The sequence below is a fragment of the Equus asinus genome, unplaced genomic scaffold (assembly GCF_041296235.1).
Source record: "Equus asinus isolate D_3611 breed Donkey unplaced genomic scaffold, EquAss-T2T_v2 contig_803, whole genome shotgun sequence".
Classification (NCBI taxonomy): domain Eukaryota; kingdom Metazoa; phylum Chordata; class Mammalia; order Perissodactyla; family Equidae; genus Equus; species Equus asinus.
In genome coordinates this window covers 3145252-3170469 of record NW_027225520.1, presented here as the reverse complement: position 1 = coordinate 3170469, position 25218 = coordinate 3145252, and the positions used below count along the sequence as shown (strand labels likewise).

Below are 25218 nucleotides of genomic sequence, written 5' to 3'. Positions count from 1 at the left end.
AGTAAGGAAATTCAGAAAAGTGGCAGGATACAAAATTAATCTATAGACATGAGCACCTCCTAACACAACAGCCGGTTGGAATATTTAATGTACGAAAAGACCCCCTTTGCAATAATGACTTAAAAGGAATAATACCTAGGAAGAAACTCAACAAAAATTGTATAAGACCAAAATAAGGAAAACATTAAAACAGACCTGAAAGAGGTAACCAAACACTGAGACAAATGAAAACGCATACTTAGATGGGAAGTTTCAGAACCATAAAGATGTCAGGCCTCTCTCTGTGTTAGTTTCCTGCAGCCTGACATAGAGACACTCAGCTGAGTGTGGCCTGTACCCACCACACCAGTGGATCCTCAGACCTGTGAACAAGAAATAAATGCCTGTTGCTTTAAGCTGGCTTGTTAAACAGCAGTATTCCAGCAATAGCTGAATAACGCACCTGTGCAATAACTGCTGTTCAGAAGGATTTGTTGCAGTATTTTTTGTGTACATGGCAGATTGAACACCTGCATGTCCCTCAGCAGGGTGCTAGGTAAATAAATTCTGATACATCCATACAATGGAATTCTATGCTGTAAAAAAGAGTGAAAAAGACCAATGTTTACCAATAAGATAGATGATATATTGCCAAGTGAAAAAAGCAAAGTGCAAAATAGTGTGTATAGTATGTTACTATTTATGTAAAGAAGAAAGGGGAAAAATTAATACGTATGAACTTGTATTTCTAAAAATCTCTAGAAGAATAAACTAATAATAGTTCTTGGTTAGAGCGATAGGAACTGGTTGAAAGGAGAATAAAGTGAGAGAAACCTTTTTCAGTAGACTTCCGTTTAAGACATGTGAGCATATTAACAGTTTAAAAATAAGGACTTTTGGTTGTGAACCTCTAGGAACTAACTTGGTTGCACGTCATTAGTTGCCTGTATTGGAGGTTTGGAAAAATAGATTTGAATTGAGGAGTTCGAGGAGCTCTTTTAGGACGTGGTGCAGACATGGGCTTTCCTGCATTCTTATTCTTTTCTTAGTCGTCTTTTTCGAGCTGTTTCTCTTGGGTGAGAGCCTTTCTGCTTCACGTGATGGGTGGGAGGAAGGGAAGGGCGCCTGTCAGCAGTGGGAGGAAAGGTGGGCGCAGATCTAATTTGAAGCACAGACTGTAGCATCTGACCCTGCAATTTCTAATTTCTCCCATAAATTACTGATAAATAAGTTCATCATCTAGTACGGGGACCAATTTGTTTTCTTATTTATTTAATAAATGCAGGTGTGCGACTCAAGGAAGGCTGTAATATAAATCGTAGCTTATTTATTTTGCGACAAGTGATCAAGAAACTTAGTGATGGACAAGTTGGGTAAGTTTGTCCCATTGTACATTTACCTATTAATGCTTACGTTTTTCATTAGGTTGAAAATTATGATATTTCAGTGACACTCAAATAAATGTACTGATACCCCTGTATGTTCAAAAGCTTCTGTGATTCTATGAGCATGCGTTGCTTCTTATATGTATGACCGTGACCTACTAAATTTACTTTATATTTTAAATATTTTCTAGTTAGTAGTTTTGCTCTGCCTCAAGTAACCAGTAAAGAATGAATTTTTTAAACTGTAGCAAATTTAAGGTTCTGCGTTAAAAATAAACCACTTTTGTTATATAAAAAGTTTTACTCTTTTTCTCCCCAAACTCATCTCTCACTAAGTGGTTTCATAAATTATCGAGATAGCAAATTAACACGAATTCTCCAGAATTCCTTGGGAGGAAATGCAAAAACACGCATTATCTGCACAATTACTCCAGTGTCTTTGGATGAAACCCTGACTACTCTCCAGGTGAGTTTGATTTTTATCTCGAATCAATATGGGGGAAATCATCTTTCAGAAGGAAAAATTAGCTACTAAAATTAGGTGTAATTTTTTGTAATTGACATAACATACCTGTTAAAATAAAATTGGTGTGTCTACTAAATAGCATTCCTTAATCTTCCCAAACTTCAATCATTCATATCCTGCCTCCCCAATTTTTGCCACATCCAACAATATTTTATTGAAATTGACTTGATTTTTTCTTAAATAACTCACTTTTTAAATTTAACTTATTATAAAAGGAAACTTTCTATCAGTCCCATAAATGAAAAACTGGTTATCACTTGGAACAAACAGAAGGTGACCCAAAAAATGGGTGTGCGTGTTTATAACAAAATAATTCTTAAGTTCCTGCTAACAAATTGTTGCCTGCCTTTGCCTTGAGCCTAAGGCCTGTATTTTCTGTTTTCAAAAGAAAAGAAGAATGAGAACTGTCAGTAGAATAGCTGTCTCAATGAAGGGTTCAGTGTTATTTAATGGGCACCCTCACGTACCCAGTTAAAGTTACTTTTGACACTCATGCTCTAAGAAACATCACTTTAAGTAGCTATTGAGCGCTGGATCAAGGTTCTGTCAGAGAAACAAAGGTAGGAGATAGCGTTCCTGGCTTCACAGAATTTATAGTCTTATAGTGAAGATAAGACCTGTCTTCCAGCGTGATTTCCTTGGATTAAAAGTTAAGTGGCTAATAAGTAGGACAGAGTTCAAAGGAAGGAGAGGTGCTTTTGACTGGAAGTGAAGCTTCAGCGCAGAGGGAGCATTTGCCCTGGACTTTGAGGAGTAGATGGATTCCAGTGAGCCAGGGTGTGTAGGCTCTCTGTTGGCATCTGTCTTCAAGATATTTCTCTGACCCTCCTGAAGACTAGTGGCAAAGGTAAGTTATGGACATTGTTACAGGGACGTAGAATGCTGTGTGTTCAGAAGCTGTAAGCCACCTGGGAAGCTTTTACTGATGTTTCTTTACAAAAGAAAATTACAAGAAACCTAAATATTAATTAAACTAATCTTTTGGTGTCAACGTTTAACACTCTTGTATTTTTTCCCAGTTTGCCAGCACTGCTAAATATATGAAGAATACTCCTTATGTCAATGAGGTGTCTAGTGATGAAGCTCTCCTGAAAAGATATAGAAAAGAAATAATGGATCTTAAAAAACAATTAGAGGAGGTATGTATGAACTGTGTATTTCAGTAAAGAATAGAGATGGATTTAGAATTGAGATCTGCCTACATGCCCAGAGACTCTTAAATCCTCAATATCTGAGTTCTACAATCTAAATTTAAAACAAATAGTTTTTAACTAAGGAGAAATCAACCCGTAAAAACTTTACTATAAACTGCAAGATTTGGTTTCTTGAAATTATTTTAGATTTTGTTTTTCATTTCCAAAGGGCAAAATTTGAGATTTTCAAATGGGCCAAGTAGAGATACGTTTTTTTAAGAGATAAAAACTGTCACAAATACAGAGAATTAGGTTAAAAAGAGAGACCATGAATAGTGTTTAAAACTACTTTGTTTCATTTTACATTATCTTGAATTCCTCTTCTAGCCCTAAGATAGCAATCTAATAAGATAGCATAATTGCTTGTCATTACCATTTGTTTGTTTAAACCATCATGGTCCCCAGTCTGTAAAAAACTTACATTTTACTGATCTTTTTAAAAATGACCTAAAATGTCAAATGGCGGTCTTAGAAGGATCTCTCTTCCTTTGCTATAGGTATTCAAGTCTCTGCTTTATGATTTCTCTGCCTATTTATATATTTTTAGTCAATTAATAGAATTGCTTTAACAGCATTGATATAATCTTATACATGGCATATAGAATAGTGACAGGAGAAATGTATATTTTACCCTATTATAAGTTTGAGAAATTATTGATTATGGTAACTGCATATTGGTGTTCTGCAGGTAGGGCATATTTTATTTCAATAAAATTAAAATTCTCAGGCCAGCCCTGTGGCCTAGTGGTTAAGTTTGTTGCACTCCACTTTGGCAGCCCGGGTTCAGTTGCCATCCGCAGACCTACACCACTTGGCGGCCATGCTGTCCTGTTGTCCCATGTACAAAATGGAGGAAGATAGGCACAGATGTTAGCTCAGGGCAAATCCCTTTCAAGCAGAAAGAGAAAGATAGGTACAGATGTTAGCTCAAGGTGAATCTTCCTCAGCAAAAAAAAAAAGAAAAGAAAAATTCTCAAAACTCACATACAAATTTATATTTTTTTAAACTATACTTTCAAGGTTTTAAAACCTACCTACATTTATTAACGTAACCCAATATTACATTCTTTAGGTTTCTTTAGAGACTCGGGCCCAGGCAATGGAAAAAGACCAATTGGCCCAACTTTTGGAAGAAAAAGATTTGCTTCAAAAAGTGCAGATTGAGAAAATTCAAAACTTAACACGAATGCTAGTGACCTCTTCTTCCCTCACATCACAACAGGAATTAAAAGTAAAATTTAAAAGACAACAGCTTCTTTTCTTCTTCTTTTTTATTATTTTTTTTTTAATTGCAGTAACTTTGGTTTATAACAGTATATAAATTTCAGGTGTATATCGTTATATTTCAATTCCTATGTAGATTATATCATGCTGACCACCAAAAGACTAATTACCATCACCACACATGTGCCTAATCATGCCTTTCAACCTCTTCTCTCCCCCTTTCCCCTCTGGTAACCACCAATCCAATCTCTGTTGCTATGGGATTGTCTTTTGTTGTTTTTATCTTCTATTTGTGAGTGAGATCATACAATGTTTGACTTTCTCCCTCTGACTTTTTACTCTCAGCAGCAATACCCTCAAGGTCCATCCTTGTTGTCACAATTAGCCAGATTTCATCCTTTTTTATGGCTGAGTAGTATTCCCTTGTGTATATATACCACATCTTCTTCATCCATTCATCCCTTGACGGGCACCTAAGTTGCTTCCAAGTCTTGGCTATTGTGAATAAGCCTACAGTGAACATAGGAGTGCATGTATCTTTACGCATTCACGTTTTGACGTTCTTTGGATAAATACCCAAGAGTGGAATAGCTGGATCATATGGTAGGTCTAGTCTTAATTTTTTGAGCCATCTCCATACTGTTTTCCATAGTGACTGCACCAGTTTGCACTCCCACCAGCAGTGTATGAGGGTTCCCTTCTCTCTACATCCTCTCCAACACTTATTGTTTCCAGTCTTGTTAATTATAGCCATTCTGACAAGAGTGAGGTGATATCTCATTATAGCTTTGATTTGCATTTCTCTGATAGTGATGTTGAACATCTTTTCATGTGCCTGTTGGCCATCCGTATATCTTCTTTGGAGAAATCTCCATTCAGATCTTTTGCACATTTTTGAACTGGGTTTTTGGTTTTTTTGTTGTTGAGATGTATGAGTTCTTTGTATATTTTGGATATTCACCCCTTTTTTGATATATGGTTTACAAACATCTTCTCCCAATTGTTAGGCTGTCTTTTCCTTTTCTTGATGGCTTCCTTTGCTGTGCAGAAGCTTTTTAGTTTGATGTAGTCCCATTTGTTTATTTTTTATATTGTTTCTCTTGCCCAGTCAGGCATGGTATTTGAAAATATGCTGCTAAGACCGATGTCAAAGAGTGTACTGCCTATGTTTTCTACTAGAAGTTTCGTGGTTTCAGGTCTTAGATTCAAGTCTTAAATCCATTTTGAGTTGATTTTTGTGCATGGTGTAAGGTAATGGTCTACTTTCATTCTTGGGCATGTGGCTGTCCAGGTTTCCCAACACCATTTATTGAAGAGACTCTACTTTCTCCATTGTATGCTCTTGGCTCCCCTGTCAAAAATTAGCTGTCCATAGATGTGTGGGTTGATTTCTGGACTCCTGGACTCTGGATTCTGTTCCATTGATCTGTGTGTCTGTTTTTATGCCATACCATGCTGTTTTGGTTACTATAGCTTTGTAGTATATTTTGAAATCAGGGAGTGTGACGCCTCCAGCTTTGTTCTTTTTTCTCAGGGTTCCTTTGGCTATTCTGCGTCTTTTGTTGTTCCATATAAATTGTAGGATTCTTTGTTCTATTTCTGTGAAAAATGTTGTTGGAAATTTGATTGGGATTGCACTGAATCTGTAGATTACTTTAGGAAGTATGGACATTTTAACTATGTTTATTCTTCCAATCCAAGAGCATGGAATAGCCTTCCATTTCTTTACATCTTCTTCAATTTCTTTCAACAATGTTTTATAGTTTTCAGTGTACAAACCTTTCACCTCCTTGGTTAAGTTTATTCCTAGATATTTTATTCTTTTTTGTTGCAACTGTAAATGGGATTATATTCTTAATTTCTCTTTCTGCCACTTCCTTGTTAGTGTATAGAAACGCAACTGATTTTTGTATGTTGATTTTGCATCCTGAAACTTTGCCGTATTTGTTTATTAGTTCGAGAAGTTTTTGGTGGGTTCTTAAGGGTCTTCTATATATAAAATCATGTCATCTGCAGCTAGTGACAGTTTCACTTCTTCCTTTCCAATCTGACCGCTGTTTATTTCGTTTTCTTTCCTGATTGCTCTGGCTAGGACTTCCAATACTATGTTAAATAAGAGTGGTGACAGTGGGCATCCTTGTCTGGTTTCTGTTCTTAGAGGGATAGCTTTCAGTTTTTCTCCATTGAGAATGATATTAGCTGTGGGTTTGTCATATATCAGCTTTATTATGTTGAGGTACTTTCCTTCTATACCCAATTTATTTAGAGTTTTTATCATAAATGGATGCTATATCTTGTCAAACGCTGTCTCTGCATCTATTGAGATGATCATGGGATTTGTATTTTTCATTTTTGTTAATGTGGTGTATCACGTTAATAGATTTGCAGATGTTGAACCATCCCTGCATCCCTGGAATAAATCCCACTTGATCATGGTGTATGAAATTTTTAATGTATTGTTGTAGTTGATTTGCTAGTATTTTGTTGAGGATTTTTGCATCGATGTTCATCAGTGATATGAGCCTGTAATTTTCTTCTTTTGTGTTGTCCTTGTCTGCTTTTGGTATCAGGATGATGTTGACTTCGTAAAATGAATTTGGAAGCTTCCTCTCTTCTTCAATTTTTTGGAAGAGTTTGAGAAGGATAGGATTAAGTCTTTGAATGTTTGGTATAATTCACCAGGGAAGCCGTCTGGTCCTGGACTTTTATCTTTTGGGAGGTTTTTGATAACTGTTTCAATCTCCTTACTGGTGATCGGTCTATTCACATTCTCTACTTCTTCTTGATTCAGTTTTGGAAGGTTGTATTAGTCTAAGAATTTATCCATTTCTTCTAGATTATCCAGTTTGTTAGCGTATAGCTTTTCATAGTATTCTTTTATAATCTTTTGTATTTCTGAGGTATCTGTTGTAATTTCTCCTCTTTGATTTCTGATTTTATTTATCTGAGCCTTCTCTTTTTTTCTTGGTGAGTCTAGCTAAAGGTTCGTCGATGTTGTTTATCTTTTCAAAGAATCAGCGCTGAGTTTCATTGATTTTTTTTCCTGGTTTTTTTTAGTCTCTATTTCATTTATTTCTGCTCTGATTTTTATTACTTCCTTCCTTCTACTGATTTTGGGCTTTGTTCTTCTTTTTCCAGTTCCTTTAGGTGCACTGTTAGACTGTTTATTTGGGATTTTTCTTCTTTGTTGAGGTAGGCCTGTATTGATATAAACTTCCCTCTTAAAACCGCTTTTGCTGTATCACATAGACTTTGGCCTGTCGTAGTTTCATTTTCATTTGTCTCCAGATATTCTTGATTTCTCATTTGATTTCTTCTTTGACTCAATTGTTGTTCAATAGCATTTTGTTTAAGCTCCATCCATTTGTGGCTTTTCTGATTTTCTTCCTGTAGTTGATTTCTAGTTTCATACCATTGTGGTCAGAAAAGATGCTGGGTATTTTTTCAGTCTTCTTAAATTTATTGAGACTTGTTTTGTGGTCTAATATGTGATCTGTCCTGGAGAATGTTCCATGTCCGTTTGAAAAGAATGTGTATTCTGCAGGTTTGGGATGGAATGTTCTATACATGTGTACTAAGTCCATCTGGTCTAATATGTCATTTAAGGCCAACGTTTCCTTATTGATCTTTTGTTTTGATGATCTCTCCTTTGGTGTAAGTGGATTGTTAAAGTCCTCTACTATTATTGTGTTGCTATTTCTCCTTTTATGTCTGTTAATAATTGCTTTATATGTCGAGGTGCTGTTATGTTGGGTGCATAGATATTTGTAAATGTTAAATATTCTTGTTGGATCATTCCCTTTATCATTATGTAGTGCGCTTTGTCTGTTGTTACAGTTTTTATTTTAAAGTCTATGTTTTCTGATATGAATATTGCTACCTCAGCTTTCTTTTCATTGCCATTTTCATGGAGTATCTTTTTCCATTCCTTCTCTTTCAGTTTGTGAGTGTCTTTAAGTCTGAAATGCATCTCTTGTATGCAGCACATATATGGGTCTTATTTTTTTTATGAAAGATGACAGCTTAAACTTGATATATAGGGAATAGAATTGGTATTCTTATATGCTTATTATATAGCTATGTGTTTCTTATCCTTTGATACAGTATATTTTAGGAAAGAACCTTTTGTGTATTTGCCTATACCTCAACAACACCTAGAACGTTCATTAAAAATACTTAACCCTGATTCCCATATGAAGAGATCCTAATTCAGAAAGTCTGGGATGTAGTCAAGGAATCTATTTGCACTATACTTCTTATGAAATTCTAATGAAATTGATTAGGTGATTGGAAACCACAGGTGTCTAGAGTATGTGGTAATATTTTCTATTTAATGAAACAGAAATAGTAATCTCAGGAAAATTTATCTAGACTATAAATCAACATAGTAATCAAAATTCTGGCTTCCAGTCTGTGTGCTTTTGTTTTTACCAGAGTAGGGGTTTATTTATCCAGCAGATGTTTTGGGGAGTGATAGTGTCATGGTTAAGAGAATGGCCTCTGGAGCTGGACTTTCTGGATTTGAATCCCAGTTCTGTCAATTCCTAACTCTCGACCTTGGGCCCTTTCTTAAATACTTTTTGCTGCAGTTTCCTTATCTGTGAGAAAGCTTGATCCTCACCTCATAGGACTGATGTGACAATTAAGTGAAGTGATATATAGAATGTGCTTAACACTATACTCTCCATACAGCAAATCCTCAATAAGTGTATGCTGTTAAGATTATTATTAATAGACGCTACCTTTAAGTCCACCATACCAGGTAAATGGAAGGCATCAAAACCATCTGTTGGCTCAGCCATGAGTAGGAAACAGCCCAAGGAAAGGGGTAGGGAAAAGTATGCCGGTTAGACATCTACATGTACAAAAGCTTGGAGTCGTGAGAAAACATATTTCTTGGACTTAAAATATTCTGGTGGCAGGGGCATTTAAACCACATTGTAGGATTCGAACATTGCATTATGCTAAGGATATGGGAAAGCCTTGTAGGTAACATGATTGGAATTGCTGTTTAGAAAGATGTGGCTACTGTGTACCTACAATTGATTGGGCCTCCACAAGGCTTGTGGCTCTGGAGATGGAAAAAAATGGGTAAATTGGAGAGCTATTTGGGAGACAGACTCGACAGAACTTTGTGATTGTTTCAACATGGGGACATGGAAAGGGAGAAGGAAGCATCTAGAATGACATGCACACATTACTGGGCTTGCTGGATAGCTGGTAGCAGTATTTGTTGAGTTAAGGAACATTGAGTGAAGAGCAGTGGAGCTGTCCAGTGTTTTATTTGGGTCAGCTCTAGTTTAAGGTGTCAGGCAGTTGAAAATGCAAATATATGAAAATCAAGTGAAAGATCTGGGATGGAGATATCAATTTGGGCATTAACTACTGCAAATCCAAATTAAAGTCGTGAGAATGGATGAGCTTGCTCTGGGAGCATGTTGAGAATGAAAAGAACAGAGGGCCAAAGATAAGATCCTCCCAAACAACTTTTTAGGTAAAAGCAAAAAAGAGGAATGCCTAAAGGAGCCCAGGTTTAGCTCTAGAGTTAAGAAAGAAACCAGGTGAACGTGGTAAACTAAAAGAAGAGAATGTTGCATAGAGAGGTCACATTCTATGTCAGTGATGTCACGTTCTGCTGAGAAGTTAAATAAGACAAATATAGACTAAAACTTTTTGGATTTAGAAACAAGAAGCTCCTTTGCAAAAACAATTTGAGTTATGTATTGGGAATGAAAGCCACCTTGCAGTAGGCTGAGATGGCCCAAAGGCGTAGGATCTTGAATACAGTAGAAGGGTCTGGCCTTAGATAGAAGGAGAAACACTCCTTCATTATAACAAGGACAGAGGAAAAGGGTAGGAATCAATGCAAGTAATGCTTTTGTAAGTTTAGGCTTGTATTTTCTTTGTGAAATAGGAGGTTTAATTTTTCTTCTGTGGTGGCTGGAGATGGTAGAGACACAGTTTGTAGACCTGCTAAGGGTTTGAAATAGTCTCGCCTTTGTAGGGAATGGAAAAGAAAGCCAACGAGGGGGCAAGGAGTCTTGCCAGGCAGCCTTAAGGGCCCAGGTGATGTTGGTAGCCAGTCTTCTGGCTGTCCACACAGTGTTCAGGAGGCTAATAAAAGCTCAGATGGCAGTGTAATTCATCTGAGTGTACATTGTGATAGGATAGGTGTGGGGAACACAGAATGGGTCTAATAGTTTGAGACCATTGACCCCAAAATGTGATTGAACTGGTGATCTATAGAATCTAAGATGATGGGATGAGAGCCCAAAGGTAGCTGGCAGAAAGAAAACAGTGGATCAAGAGACTAGATGTCCCTCTTAAGCTAACTAGCTATAATGGGATTAACTGAATCACTGGGGTGGAAGGAGTTCTAGGTTTATGAGTTTCAGATGACAGGGTCCAGTGGCTTTGGGAGCGAATGGAGTTGAGCTGAAGGTCATGGGAATCAAGGATTTATATATGAATGTGCTTTTGCAGAGCAGGCTGTGGAAAGGGCTGGCCATTTCAAGCAGAAGCCATATATTCTGGGGACAACAGATAATCTTGACAGGCAACGCAGTGGAATGGGTGGTGGATAAGGTCTGAAGTTACAAGCATGGGCTCAGCCACCAATTGGCTGTATGACTGTACACAACTCATGTAAACTTTTTGGACACTCAGGCATCTATAAAGTGGATGTAGTAAGAGAGGATTGTTGAGAGGATCAAAAAAGATGAGATAATGCTTGTTCTAGTAAAGGGACAAGAGAGGAATATACCTGTAAAATATGGAAAAACACTTAGGCGGTGGTCAGAGAAAGAGAAAGCAGTAAAGCCAAGTGAGTGATGAGGACAGCTAGCTGGGTGGGACAAGAACCAGGAGACAGAGGTATCCCAGGAGGGATGAGGAAGAAGTAGAGAGACGAGGAAGAAGAGAACATAGAAACTAAAAGAAAATGTTGGCTAGAGAGAAGGAAGGAGTGAAGGGTTTGTTTTTGAAAAAATCAAAAGCAGAAAACAGAGGCTTGAGCATTCTTAAAGCCCAGTGGAAGAAGGTAGTGAAGACGACAGATGAACAGATACCTGAGGGAACAGAGTCCCAAGGGAGAACGGAAGGAACAAGATTAGGAGCGCTGGTTGGATCGTGAGCTTTATAAACTGGCAAAGAATTGGCATGGGAATGGCCCTGTGGAAGATTTACTTGCTGAGGGAAGTTCAAATGGGCTGCCTGTCTGTTCCTTCCCAGTTAAGGCTGGGTTCCCAGAAGTGCTTTTGGTCACTATGTTGGTGGCTGTGCTGTCTTCTGTAACACCAGATTACTTGAAGGATTGATACTTAACTAATTCCTTTCAGTAAATTTGCAGAAATTCTTGTAAGTAAGCCTTCAAATACAAAATGAAATTTAAATAATAGTTTCATCAAATTTATTATGAAGTTAACACTAATTTGAAAAGTTTGAATATGTTTTCTTATCTCAGGATGTCCTTAGACTGATAAGATATTAAACTAGGCTGAATAAGAATTCTACCAAGTCAATGGTTGTTAAAAATGGAAACTAGTTCCCTTGTTTTATGATGTTTGAGCCAGATGTGTGTGAGGTAATTTTGATTTCTTCTTCTTTAGGCTAAAAAAAAACGAAGAGTCACTTGGTGTGTTGGCAAAATTAACAAAATGAAGGATTCAAACTATGTAAATGAGTTTAATGTACCAGAGAATGTAACAACAAAGACACATAAGTCTGCTCTAACTTTAGGAGGAGAAATTGATGAATGTGAGTTCTTCTTCAACTACTTTTAATTATAAAAGTATCCCCATAAAGAGAGACTTTATTTATAACTCAGTTAATGTGATAAACACAGTTAAATAAAATGTATGTATTTTAGATGTGATTACGATGATAAAAATAAGTAATTTTAAGAAAGTGAACATTGATGAAGTTCTCTATTTTTTCCAGATCTCTTAAGAATGATGTGCTGTAGTTGAAACATTTGAGACAGATATTTTTATTTTTTGTTTTTGTTTTAATCACTGCTCATTAAGTTAGTACCCATATAATGTCTGGCTTAAACTTTGCTAATCTTGAAAGGGTAGCATTTACACAGGAATCTGTTGCAAAGTTTGTCTCTAACATTATAAGTATTTTTTAGGGGCATTTAAAAATCTGCTTACAATGATTAAATCTCAAATTTAGAATTTGTCCTTTTAACCTATACAGTCGCACGTTGATTAATGATGGGACGTGTTCTGAGAAGTGCATCTTTAGGCAATTTTGTTGTGTGAACATCACAGAGTGCACTTACACAAACCTAGGTGGTACAGCCTGCTACACACCTGGGCTCTGTGGTACTAATCTTGTGGGACGCCTGTTGTATATGCAGTCCGTCCTTGACTGAAACGTCCTTATGCCGTGCATGAATGTGTTGTACTAAGGATCCTACATTTTATCACTAATTCTAACCAGTGATCTTAATTCACACGAGTATATAAATGATCACATCTGTTTATATATTCTTGGCATTCATACTGTGAGCACATATTAACTAATTTGAGCTTATTACCTCAGATCAGAATTTTTTTAATCTTTAATTTGAGTTTTAGGAAACTTAATAACATGTTTATGGATAAATTTCTTTTCCCCCTAATTATAGCTCTCTATTCAGAGTCTGATATTTTCAGTAACACTCTTGATACATTAACTGAGACAGAGTGGAATCCAGCAACAAAACTACTAAGTCAGGTAACTTAAATGTATTTTACAGAACATTATCCTTTTACTCTTCTTTAAATTCATTTGTTATTGATGTTTGCTGTTGTGGCACATTTCTAGCTCTGACTGTTTCAGTAGTAGTTGAGGTTCTTATTAAGGCTTCCCCAACTTGTTACACTCCTCGTTGGTAACTGTGGCATACAGAGAGAGGCTAAACATTTCCTAAAGTATGGTAATAGGTAAACCTTTGCTTCTAGTTTTTACCAGCAGATCTTGGTATCTATGATTTTTTGGTAAGTTTCTGTTTTGCCTTGGGCCATCCCTTGAAGGTAAAAAGGGCTGATTTTAAAAGTATCAAAATTCTCAGGCATAAAGTAGAATGGTGTATCAGGGAAGGGTAATATTGCCAAATAATGCTGAAAAATGAAAGTAAATAAAATTATATAGTCTTATGAAAACTTTAAGAAATAAGGAATACTGTAGTGAATACTTTAGTAAGTTTAGATTCCATGTTTGCTTTCTAGGCTGCTAATATTCAAAGAAATATAACATAGTCATATAAATGTATTTGTTAAAGAAAATTTCATTTTAATTTTGAAATAAAATTGCAGTGATTCTTGGGAATTGTTATTATCATTAGCTAACCATTATAATTAGTTGTAATGGTTCTTATAATTAATTATTATGGGGAATTATATGCTTTTGTGTCCCTAAAACACTCTGGAAGGTTTGTTGTTTTTTTCAAATCCCTAGTGTTGGTTTAGTTTCTTTTAACTCATGGCTTACTCTTCCTCATGATGGAACAGAAAGCAGAAACAGGCCTCTGCTCAGCACGGTGAGGCCTGGCAGCCGTTGGAGTTTTAGAAGTCAATAAATAATGGCTCCGTGTCACTTCCTAAATTCAGAGCTGTCTGAGAAATTAAACAGGAGTCAAGCAGGTGGAGAATTACATTATTAGCTTTATTACCAAGGAGCTTAAGGATCTGTGGTCAGATGACTTCCCATTATGTGCCCTACTCCTACTCCCGACTGAATTTTAAGTCAGGCACAGGCAGAGCATTTGTTTATATGATCTTTCTTTCTTTCTTTCTTTCTTTTTTAATTCTATCTCTTTGAAAATAGTCTTCCTCTATTCTATGTTAGCTAGTTTACCAAAAGGCAGACCTTCTGTTATGCTGTGGATCAAGCTAGACCATTGGGAAGATATGGGAGAATGGCCCAAACTACCAAATGATTCAAGGTTAAATGAATTATTTGACTAATCCAGATTTTAGTTAACAAAACAAAGAACTTGAATCCTCTCTGACTTGAAAATCTGGTTTTGTTTATAATAGGAAAACTTAGAAAGTGAGTTGAATTCACTTCGTGCTAACTATGATAGTCTGGTACTAGACTATGAACAACTAAGAAGAGAAAATGAAGAAATGGAATCGAAATTAAAAGAAAAGAATGGTTTGCATGAATTTGAGGCTCTAGAAAGAAAAGCGGAAAAAGATCAAGAGGTAAAAGATGAAAAGATGTGGAAACACAAAACTAAACTAAAACTACACTTTGTGTGTGTGTGAGGAAGATTGGCCCTGAGCTAACATCTGCTGCTAATCTTCCTCTTTTTTTTGCTTGAGGAAGATTGTCCCTGAGCTAACATCTGTGCTGGTCTCCCTCTATTTTGTATGTGGGACACCATCACAGCATGGCTTGACGAGTGCTATGTAGGTCTGCACCTGGCATCCAAACCCATGGAGTGCACAAACTTAACCACTACACCACCAGGCTGGACCCTAAAACCACACTTTTAAAAGTATCATTTTCTTAAAGATGTTTATTTCTAAGGTTGATATATTGAAAACCCAACCATTTTCCATTTGTACACACAATTTAGAGAATTTAAGAAATAATCAGTTCATTTATATTGCTTTAAAAATAGTTAAATCATAATTGTTTCACTTGTGCTTGTGTGCAAGAAGAGGAAGGAATCAAAAACATCTTTGAGCAGGTTTGGTGAATCTGCATATTGATGAATTAATCTTGAAGAAATTATTTCCTGATAATTTGTATGTTATCAATAATTTATTGAGTATACCAGAATTGCTGCCTAGAGCATAGCTGTTTCCTTCTGAGACCAATATGAATTTTAATATCTAGTGAATGTTTTATGTATGGATACTACATATTAATGGACTTCATTTTCTTTAGAAAGTATGTACCTAAGTAGTTAGAACATTATTAGAATAGCTGGGAAAGCTGATTTTGCATGTTTCTTTTTCCATAAGAGAGTTATTGTAAAAATTAGTATAACTAATATCAAGTAGTTTTAATGGAATTTTTAGAAATGAAACAGATTAGTTAAATTTTCTCAGTGTATAATGTTAGGCTACATGTTAAGAGAACCTAATCCCCAAATCATCAGACTTTGGAGACAGAAATTGTCCAAAAGATTCAAGAGATTTCTTAGTGCAGAGAGTCGTTAACTTAGAGTTTATAGACACGATGAAATTATTTTGCAGAAGTTTTGAACTCACTCATTTTTTGGGAACGAGAATCCATAGCTGTTATCATACTTGTGAAGTGATCTGTGATTCCCTCCAAAATTAAGAGCCAGTGTTTGGTGTGGTTAAAGTATGAGTTAATTTGCAGCTGCTTCTCAGATTTCTGTATGAATAGCCCAAAGGGACACAATCATTTTTCCTCTGTGTCATTGTTTAGTTTCTCACCCTCTTTTCCTTTTTAAAAGGAAAAAAAGAATCCTGTGCCAAATATGTTATTTCCATTCTACCTACAAATTAGTTAATCCTACATTTCATAGGTATTATATCCTAAGACGCAAAAGTTTGTAAGTTCTCCAGAGTTTCATTTACCTTTTTTAATATTCTCATATTGACAAAATGCAAAATGTCATGAAAAAAACAGTGGACTTCAGTCAGTAAAACTGGATTTTATTGAGAGGAGGTGGTCTGGCGTCGTGGTTAAGAACAGGTTCTCTGGGGCCAGACTCCATGGATTTAAGCCCCAGTTTTGCTGCTCCCGACCTCACTGCGGATTCAAGCCTGGCACGCATTATTGACAAGGCCTTGAGCAAGCACCGAATTTCATAGGGCTTCCTTCCTGCGTGTCTCCACCCCTGAGGTTAGATCAGGTGCTTGCCAAGGCCCCTTCGAACTCCAAAATTTCATCTAAGTTTTTGTGTATTTCTTATTATAAATAATATGATGTAAAATTAACTTCGGGCATAAGTGTAGCAGTAATTTCTCTAATTTTTTATTACGTCATTTATATGTTCAATTAGTAAAAACTGAAGCTCACTGAATTGTCACACTCAAAAAGATTACAAAATAACAGAATGTATGACTTGAATCTCACATCTGGATTTTTTTTTCTTTTTTAACCACAGTCAAAGGGGAAAATAATCCTATTCTCTTCAGTTTTTCTTGGACATAAATTGAAATTCTAGGTTCTGTAAGGTAACATAAAAGATTAAGTAATAAAAACTTATTCTTTTCAAAGACAGTTTTACAATATCCATTCCATTTTAAACTGAAAATATTGTAAGTTTATGTGTATGCAGTAAAATATGTTCCAAAACATATATTTTGGGGAAAAGTTTAACCAAAAAAGAGTAAAAGTCAAATTATGGCTTTAGGACCTATGTCATTGCTCTGGTTTGCCAAAGGGTTTCACCAAAAATCACCAAAGCTGTGGATAATTCTCAAGTGGGAATATCATAATATAGGATGTTTAAATAGTGATTTTAGAGGGAGAAATAAGGTCAGTATCATCAAGCTCAGGGAACAAGAGAAATTTCAGTCCTGCTGCTTAAGAAAACAATGCAGATTTCAGCTCTAAGTTTCAGCAGGTGAAATGAAATACTTAAGTTCTTAAGACAAAAACTTGATTTATTTAATTTTATAATTTTCACAACTTGGAGATTTTTGTCTTAAGAACTTAAGTATTTCATTTCACCTGCGGAAAATTACAGCTGAAATCTACATTGTTTTCTTAAGCAGCAACAGATTAACTTTTGATCGTATTGTACACTTTATGCTCAGCATCTTAAACAATATGTTATTGGAAGGTTACACTCAGATCTTTACAAAAGTTGCTTCATCTTTTTCTGTTTATGAGAACCAATACTTCAAATGAAGTGCTATTTCAAATGAGAAGTGGGAGAATTTTTCCTTCTAAATCTTTATTTTCTAAATATTTTCCAAAATTAAGAATGATCATTTAGTTCTTTCTTTTTGGTAAATGTGCTTTTCTTGCACAAAAATTAGAAATAGGCAGCTTTCTTGCACGAAAGTTAGAAACAGAGAAGAAGAGGTAAAAGATGAAGCCAGTTTAAATTACAACCTATACAAATGTCTAAAACTTTGCCAAACAATTGGGCAGCCACTCACCACATGTGGCAGCTGGGCACTTGAATTGGGGCCAGTCTGAATTGACTTCAGTATGAAAAAAGAATGTAAAATATTTCATTTTTTTTTATATTGATTACATAAAGAAATGACAATATTTTGGATATATTAGGTTAAATAAAATGTATTATTAAAATTAATTCTACCTGTTTTATTTTTTAATGTGGCTACTAGTAAATTTTAAATTACAAATTTGGCTCACATTATATTTCTGTTGGATGATACTGCCCTAAAATAAGAACGTCAACACTAGTCTGAAATCTGAAACTAGTTTAGGATGGAAACAGCCAGTCGCTTGCATTCTACTAGAATTTGCTTTTACTCTTTAAGGACTCATCTGATTATTAAGATTAAATAATTCTAAGGAAAAATATGTTTATCTTAGGAAATTGTAGTTTACTTGTTTTGAACACAAAAGTTTATGGTACTGAGATAGTTAATGCTATAGCTATTTTGATAGAAAGGAAACTTTAATAGAAATACTTATATCTTTAAGTATTCTTTATACTTTTAGACAGTTGGACAATGTAAAGCGATAACATCATCTTTCCAATATTCCCTGTGGAATAAACCAACAGGGTAGATAGTTGGTAATGCTGTGCATACCTCTGTAGCTTTGGTGAGCACCACATGGAACCAGCCTAATCCAAACCTGCATTCCAGATCACAACGCATTAACAAGCACGCCAGTGTAAAGCTAAATGGCTAATTCATGGGAAGAAAAAATCTTACGGGGTAAATACATTTATGCATTTAACTTACCCAAAACAAAAATCTATTCAGAGAATGTTTTTTAAAAGTTTGATTACAGTTCATCTCCTCCAAGTGATGCCTACTAATGTACTTTTGATGTTATTGTAACTTTATTAACAGATGATGTAACTGTTATTTGGGTTATGCTGAGGTTTTCTTCTTTGTTTTGTGGGGTTTTGGGATTTTTCGTTTGGTTAGTTGGGTTTGGTCTTTTGGGAGAGTTTTTGTATTTTTAAATAATGAGGTGCTCTGCTGCAGTAGCTTGAACAGTTATCTCTCAGCCCTTCTTACTGTGTTAGGTGATTCTGAAGCAGTGAATGAATGCTGTCTTTTTTTTTTTTGCTCTGTTTAACTATTGGTTTGCTCTGTTGCCTGTTCACATGCTCTTACAGATGCAACTAATTCATGAAATTTCCAACTTAAATAAAGAATTTAGTTAAGCATGCAGAAGTGTATAATCAAGATCTTGAGGTGAGCTTTTATGTTGATATTTCTGTTGATAAGGGACTAGAGCTATAAAATATACATCATATGTAATTGAACATGATTTCAGAAAAGAGAAGGAATTATATTTTTTAAGTATCAACTTTTAAATTTTACTGTCTAAACTATTAAATGTAAATTCTTTTTAATCCCTTAGAATTTAGATCCAATTAAATTGTGTTTCACTCTCCTTTGATTCTTTTAGAATGAACTAAGTTCAAAAGTAGAGCTGCTTAGAGAAAAGGAAGACCAGATTAAAAAGCTACAGAAATACATAGACACTCAAAAATCAGAAAATGTGAACATGGACTTGTCATACTCATCGGTAAAAATCAGGTTTATTTTGTTGTGTAATCATGTTGGCATTTATAGTGTACCATCACCATCATCATAGCAAATGCTTACGTTGAGCCTACTGTGTGCCGAGCATTGTTGTAGTTGTTTTACATTTAGTATTTTATTTAATCCTATCAGTAACCCTATGGGAAAGGGACTGTTGGTATCATTGCCATTCTACAGATAAAGAATCGCTCAGAGAGTTGAGGACATCATTCTTTGAGTGCATGTAAGTAAGTTAGGAGTGAGCTTCCATTAAAAACCAGTAATTCAAAAAACATTTTAATTTTTTCAATTGTTTTATACAAATGCATGAAGAAGTATGTAGTTGATCTCAGCCAAGATATCAGATCTTGGCATTAAGTAACATTTGAATCTCATGGTGAAATTGTTAAATTTTTTTATTTGCTTTCAATCCACCTGATTACTTCAAGAAAGTATCTGTTTGATTCTAGTTTTTAACACCCTTTTTTAAAAGGCAACAGTTTCTAGCTAGAATTTTTTTCTTTTTTTAAAGATTGGCACTTGAGCTCACATCTGTTGCCACTCGTCGTCATCATTTTTTTTTTCTTCTTCTTCTCCCCAAAGCCCCCCAGTACATAGTTGTATGTTCTAGTTGTGGGTCCTTCTGTCTGTGGCATGTGTGATGCTGCCTCAGCATGGCCTGATGAGTGATGCCATGTCCGCACCCAGGGTCCGAACCAGCAAAACCCCGGGCCACTGAAGCGGAGCTCGTGAACTTAACCACTCGGCCACGGGGCTGTCCACTAGCTAGAATTTTTTTAATCTTAGTTTCTGTTGTTCTTTTGTTTTCATTTGAACTTGTCAGAGTACTTTTTGTTACCTTCTATTAATCACAAATGATTCTTTTTAAAAGTGTTGTTACTGTTTGGAGGCCCTGGGAAGAAAGGTACTTTCATATAATCTTCGAGTGTCTACTGACAGAGTGGCAAGCAGAATTGCCCACTTTTTAAAAGTTGTTCTTTATTTCTTTCTCTTTATTCATTCATTCATTCATTCATGCATTAATGTTTTCCCAAGGACATATGGTTGAATTCATGTCAGCTAAAGTCATGTTAAAATGCTGCTTCTCTTTAAAAATGACACAGTGGATCTTTTTATGTATTTATCAGTTATATTTTCTCTTCTGTGAGTTGCCTGTTCGTATCTTTTCTCTCTTTTGCTTTTGGATTGTTTGTCTTTTTTTTTTCAGTTTGTGATTTAATATTCTTAATTTTAACTATTAATTGCTCACCTGTCATGTTTTGGAGAGAATAATTTAAAAATACGTAGGAAACTTTAACAGGCTAGCTGAGCAACAATTGTGTTAATCTTTTTTAAACAATAACAGATTTCTTAAATTACAGTACTTCTATATATATAGTGCTTTTATAATTTGGAAAAAGATAACCAGAATTTTTAAAAATATTTTTATTTTCGAAAATGTCATTTCTTTTCATCTATCCTAAAAAAAATTTGGTGATTAACGTATTTTCACCATTTTTGATTTGTTAGGAATGACATCTGTGTGTGTGTTCTCTAAAGTCTTTTCCAACTCTAAGAAAGTTAGCTTTCAGGAAATCCTTTTTGTTGTGTGTATAGGAAAACATTCAAGACCTCAAACAGATGAAACAGACTCTGTTCGATGCTGAGGCTGTAGCCCTCGATGCCAAGAGAGAAGCAGCCTGTCTCAGGAGTGAAAATCTGGAGCTGAAAGAGAAAATGGTAAGTGATTTTTGTTATATTTATAATAAAGCAGTTGTAATGATCACTACATTTTTGTGAATTTGTATTGTTTCTCTCATAGAAAGAACTTGCAAGTGCATGCAAGCAAATGGAAAATGATATTCAGTTATATCAAAGGCAGTTGGAGGCAAAGAAGAAAATGCAAGTTGATCTGGAGAAAGAATTACAATCTTCTTTTAATGAAATAGCAAAACTCACCTGCCTTATAGATGGAAAAGTTCCAAAAGGTATTTTATAATTTCAGACTTACCTCTTTGCAAATCCAACTGCCTAAAGGATTTTGCACCTCCATTCCAATGATTAAAAGTCCATTGTTCTCTGATGTTTGTAAGTAGCCTAATATTAAATTTCAATATCATTTGGTGTCAGTATTTATAAGTGTTTCCATGGACTTCAAATTATAAAGGTTTAAGAATTATTTTTCAAATGAATTGGACCCGATCTTGAAAAAGGCGATTCAAGAACTTTTAACAATTGGATTACCTGTTGACCAACACTGGTTCTTTCTTTAATAAATTTTATATAATCTGATTAAGTAATCTAAGTTTGTATGTAATTTAAATTGTCCCAATAACTGCAAACTGTTTAATTTACCAAAAATATCCTAGATTTGCTCTGTAATTTGGAATCAGGAAGAAAGATTACTGATCTCCAGAAAGAACTGAATAAAGAAGTTGAAGAAAATGAAGCTTTGCATAAAGAAGTTAATTTGCTCTCAGAGTTGAAATCTTTACCCTCAGAAGTAGAAATGCTAAGGAAAGAGGTAAATATGTTTTTAAGCAAATAACTCTTACTTTGAAATAAAAACCCTTGCAATATTGCCTTAAATATTTTGCCATAGTTTGTTTTAAAGTAACAGTGAAGAGACTGTAAACATTTGACCCTGCTTGTTAGGAACATTTTCAAAGAATATGTAACAGTATACTTAGTAATGAGATCCATGTAGGGGCCATTTCTATAGTCCTCAGATGTAGTGCTTTTCAACAGAGATTGATGGCCCACCCTTAGTCTTTATCTTTTTTGGTGCTGTTGCTGTGGTCATATCACTATGTTGAATAAAGGAGAGTAAGGAGGTAAAGAGGGTGGCATTGATGAAGTTTTAGAGGTTGACGTAAATATTGCAGCCTAGTGAGCAATTCCGGAAACCTTCTGCCAGCCTTTCCTTTTTCTGCCTTTCTGAAAGAAATAAAAAGGACAAGAATTTGAGTACTTACTACATGGTGAGCATCATGCTAAACAACTTTAGCAACGTTATTTAGTCATCCTAAAAACTCTTTAAAGTACATGCTGTTTTTTAGCCCAACACATAGTTATGGATCTAAAAGCTGAGTTACACAGACCTGCCTCCTACCCTGAGCCTGTGGTTACAAGAGCTCTACTGTCTCGCTCCCTCTCCTTTGTCTCAACTTTGGCTCTCCTCTCTTTTTCCCACTTCCTTCTCCTTTATCTTTCACAATGATTAAACTATTTATAAGCTGGATGTTGTTGGTTTAAATTAATTACTTAAATAATAGTTTCAATTTAAGTTATTTAAAATTTAAATTATTCATGGATTAAGTTTTTGGAAATCTGAGCTGCATTCAAAGCCTTTAGAAAGAAAATAATAAGTCAAATTCTAAGAAAAACCATAAGATGCCTGAAACACCATAAAGTTAGAAAACACTTTAGAATGATAGATAAGGAAATAAAGACATCCTAATTAAGTGTTTCTTCTCCACTCAATCCTTACTAGAACCCAAACAAAACTTTGATGGTAAAGTTAAGCAGGATAATATATTGTTATAAAGATGTGACAATAAAAATATTACCTTTCCTCAGTCAAATCTGTGCTTAATTTCAATGTCTTTTTTCTTTTTTGCAGATAAAGCTTTTCTTTTCCTGATAACTGCTGTAGTGGATCTTATATTGCTAACATAGCTAAATTTTATTTCTTTTCCGTAGATAAATGACAAATCTGAAGAGCTCTGTAAAATAACATCAGAAAAAGACAAATTGTTTTCTGAAGTAGTTCATAAAGAGAGTAGAATTCAAGATTTACTTGAAGAAGTTGGGAAAACTAAAAGTGACCTAGCAGCTAGCCAGTTGAATTATAAAAGAACTGATCAAGAATTCCAAGATTTTAAAAATCAACATGTTGAAACTGAGCAAAAGTATAAGATGGTCCTTGAGGAGAATGCAAGAATGAGTCAGAACATAGGAAATCTCTCTAAAGAAGCTCAAACACTTGGTTTAAGCTTGGATGCTTTGAACATGGAGGTTGGTACAACACACCCTCTATGGAAATGGTCTTTAGTTTTCTGGGGTTTGGCTTCTATATAGATGCCACAGAATGCTCTGCTTCTCACAGTAACTTTTTCTTATTTTAAAGCTTTCTTACAAAACCCAGGAACTTCAGCAGAAAACAGCTGAGAGTCAAGAAAGGTTAAATGAAGTGAAAGAGCTGAAGCAACAATTAGAAAGTAGAGATTCTAGGCTGCAAACTGTCGAAAGGGAGAAAGCACTGATTACTGAGAAACTTCAACAAACCTTAGCAGAAGTAAGAACCTTAACCCAAGAAAAAGATGGCCTGAAACAGCTCCAAGAGAGCCTGCAGATTGAGAGGGACCAGCTCAGAAGTGACATTCAGGACACCGTGACCATGGTGAGGCTTTGACAGAGTAAACTGAAAACTCAGAGCCTCTTCAAGACGTTCAGGAGCCATCAGTTATTATTTATGATCAAGCAGTAACTATAAAGTTATTTTCATTGTTTCACATTATTCTAATTGAAATTGTGTTCCCTTTCTCTGACAAAGAACATAGATACCCAAGAACAATTACAAAATGCTCTTGAGTCTTTAAAACAACACCAAGAAACAGTTAACACACTGAAAATGAAAATTTCTGAGGAAACTTCCAGGAATTTGCGTATAGAGGAAAACATAGGAGAAAATTCGGATGAATTTCAGGAAAAGGTAAAGGGTATTTCTGTTCGAGTTTTCATATACTATATGTGAGCTTTCTCCTTAACTTCAGACACTTAAGTACATAATGGTGACCTCAATCTTATTGATTATTCACAGTGAATAACTAACAACAGTTTACAAGATTAGCCCTAGTGTCTTTGAAATAACTTCAGATATAACTGCTTACAATCAGTTGGAAAAGGAAAAGGCAAAAATGTTAGTTCAAACTTTGAGCTGATATTTTCCGAGGCCTGGTGTATTTTAAACATCTTTAAAAGCCCCTCTGAATTCTAAGAATGTAAGAAAGATTGAGTGCTTATTATTACTTATGGGTAAAATATTTGTTTTATATCAGATTTTGTGTACTAGTTGAGAGTTCACTATCGATGTGTGTGTCGTGTTCATGTCTGTTTCTAGAGCTGTGCTGTGCTTAAATCTCAGCTTATTCTAGGCAGCATGGTTCGTTTTGTCCTGAAACCTGGGGAGAAGAGCTGCTTTGTTATTTAATTATATACAAGAAAGGCTAGGATGCTAATGATGATTTTTTAAAAGGGAGGTATATTAGTCTGCCATCACAAAATATCATAGACTAAGTAGCTTAAACAACAGAAATTTACTTTTTCCCAGTTGTAGAAGCTAGAGGTCCAAGGTTAAGGAGCTAGAAAATTCAGTTTCTTGTGAGCCCTCTTCCTATCATGCAGATGGCACCTCTCCTCACATGGCCCTTCTGTGTGTGAGCCGAGAGAGCTCTGGTTCTCTTCTGCTTCTGGAGTGGACACCAGTTCTATGGGGTTAGGGCCCCAGCCATATGATCTCATTTAACCCTAATTACTCTCCTTAAAGGCCCTCTCTCCAAATACAGTCATTTTGGGGCTTAGAGCTTCAACATGTGGATTTTGGGAGGACATAATTCAGTCCATAACGGGATTGCCTGTAATTTTATATAACTGATTTATTTACAATGCATTTCTACTTTTCAAAAATGCCTTTTATATGTCAGAATTTTTTATACTATTTTTCATTGTTATTATACTTAATACTATTTAATCCAGAATAATTACTACTGGGAATTTAAAACGTTCACCAATAGGAGAATGGTGAAATAATCTTTCATACATCCATAGCTTGGAGTAGTAGTCATTCATATATATATATATATATATACGTATAAATTTATTTTTGTTTGTTTTGTATCTTTAATTGTGGTAAAATATACATAGCATAAAATTTACCATCTTTATCATTTTTAAGCAAACAGTTCAGTAGTGTTAGGTACGTTCACGTTGTTGTGCCACCAATCTCCAGAATTCTTTTTATCTTGTGAAGCTGAAACTCTATACCCACTAAACAATTCCTCATTCCCTCCCTCCTCTAGCCCCTAGCAACCACTTTTCCACTTTCTATCTCTCTTAATTTGGCTACTCTAGGTACCTCACATAAGCGGAATCATGCAGTATGTTGTCTTTTTTTGACTGGCTTATTTCATTTAGCATAGCGTCCTCAAGGTTCCTCTATGTTGCAGCATACATCAGAAATTCCTTCCTTTTTA

At 35.2% G+C, this 25218-nt stretch overlaps 1 long non-coding RNA gene and 1 pseudogene across 2 annotated transcripts in view; one reads left to right on the top strand and one right to left on the bottom strand.

Annotated features, from left to right (window-relative positions):
- Window positions 1-25218, top strand: part of LOC139044384 (centromere-associated protein E-like) — an 80024-nt pseudogene that overhangs the window by 16480 nt on the left and 38326 nt on the right.
- Window positions 20401-25218, bottom strand: part of LOC139044388 (uncharacterized) — a 49490-nt gene continuing 44672 nt past the window's right edge. The window contains exons 2-4 of one of the 2 annotated variants that reach the window (XR_011501336.1): window positions 22534-22689; window positions 21728-21901; window positions 20401-20689 (exon numbers count right to left, since the gene is read on the bottom strand). This is a non-coding gene — a long non-coding RNA (uncharacterized lncRNA). The remainder of the gene's footprint in view (window positions 20690-21727; window positions 21902-22533; window positions 22690-25218) is intronic. The other variant, XR_011501335.1, reaches the window with a different exon arrangement.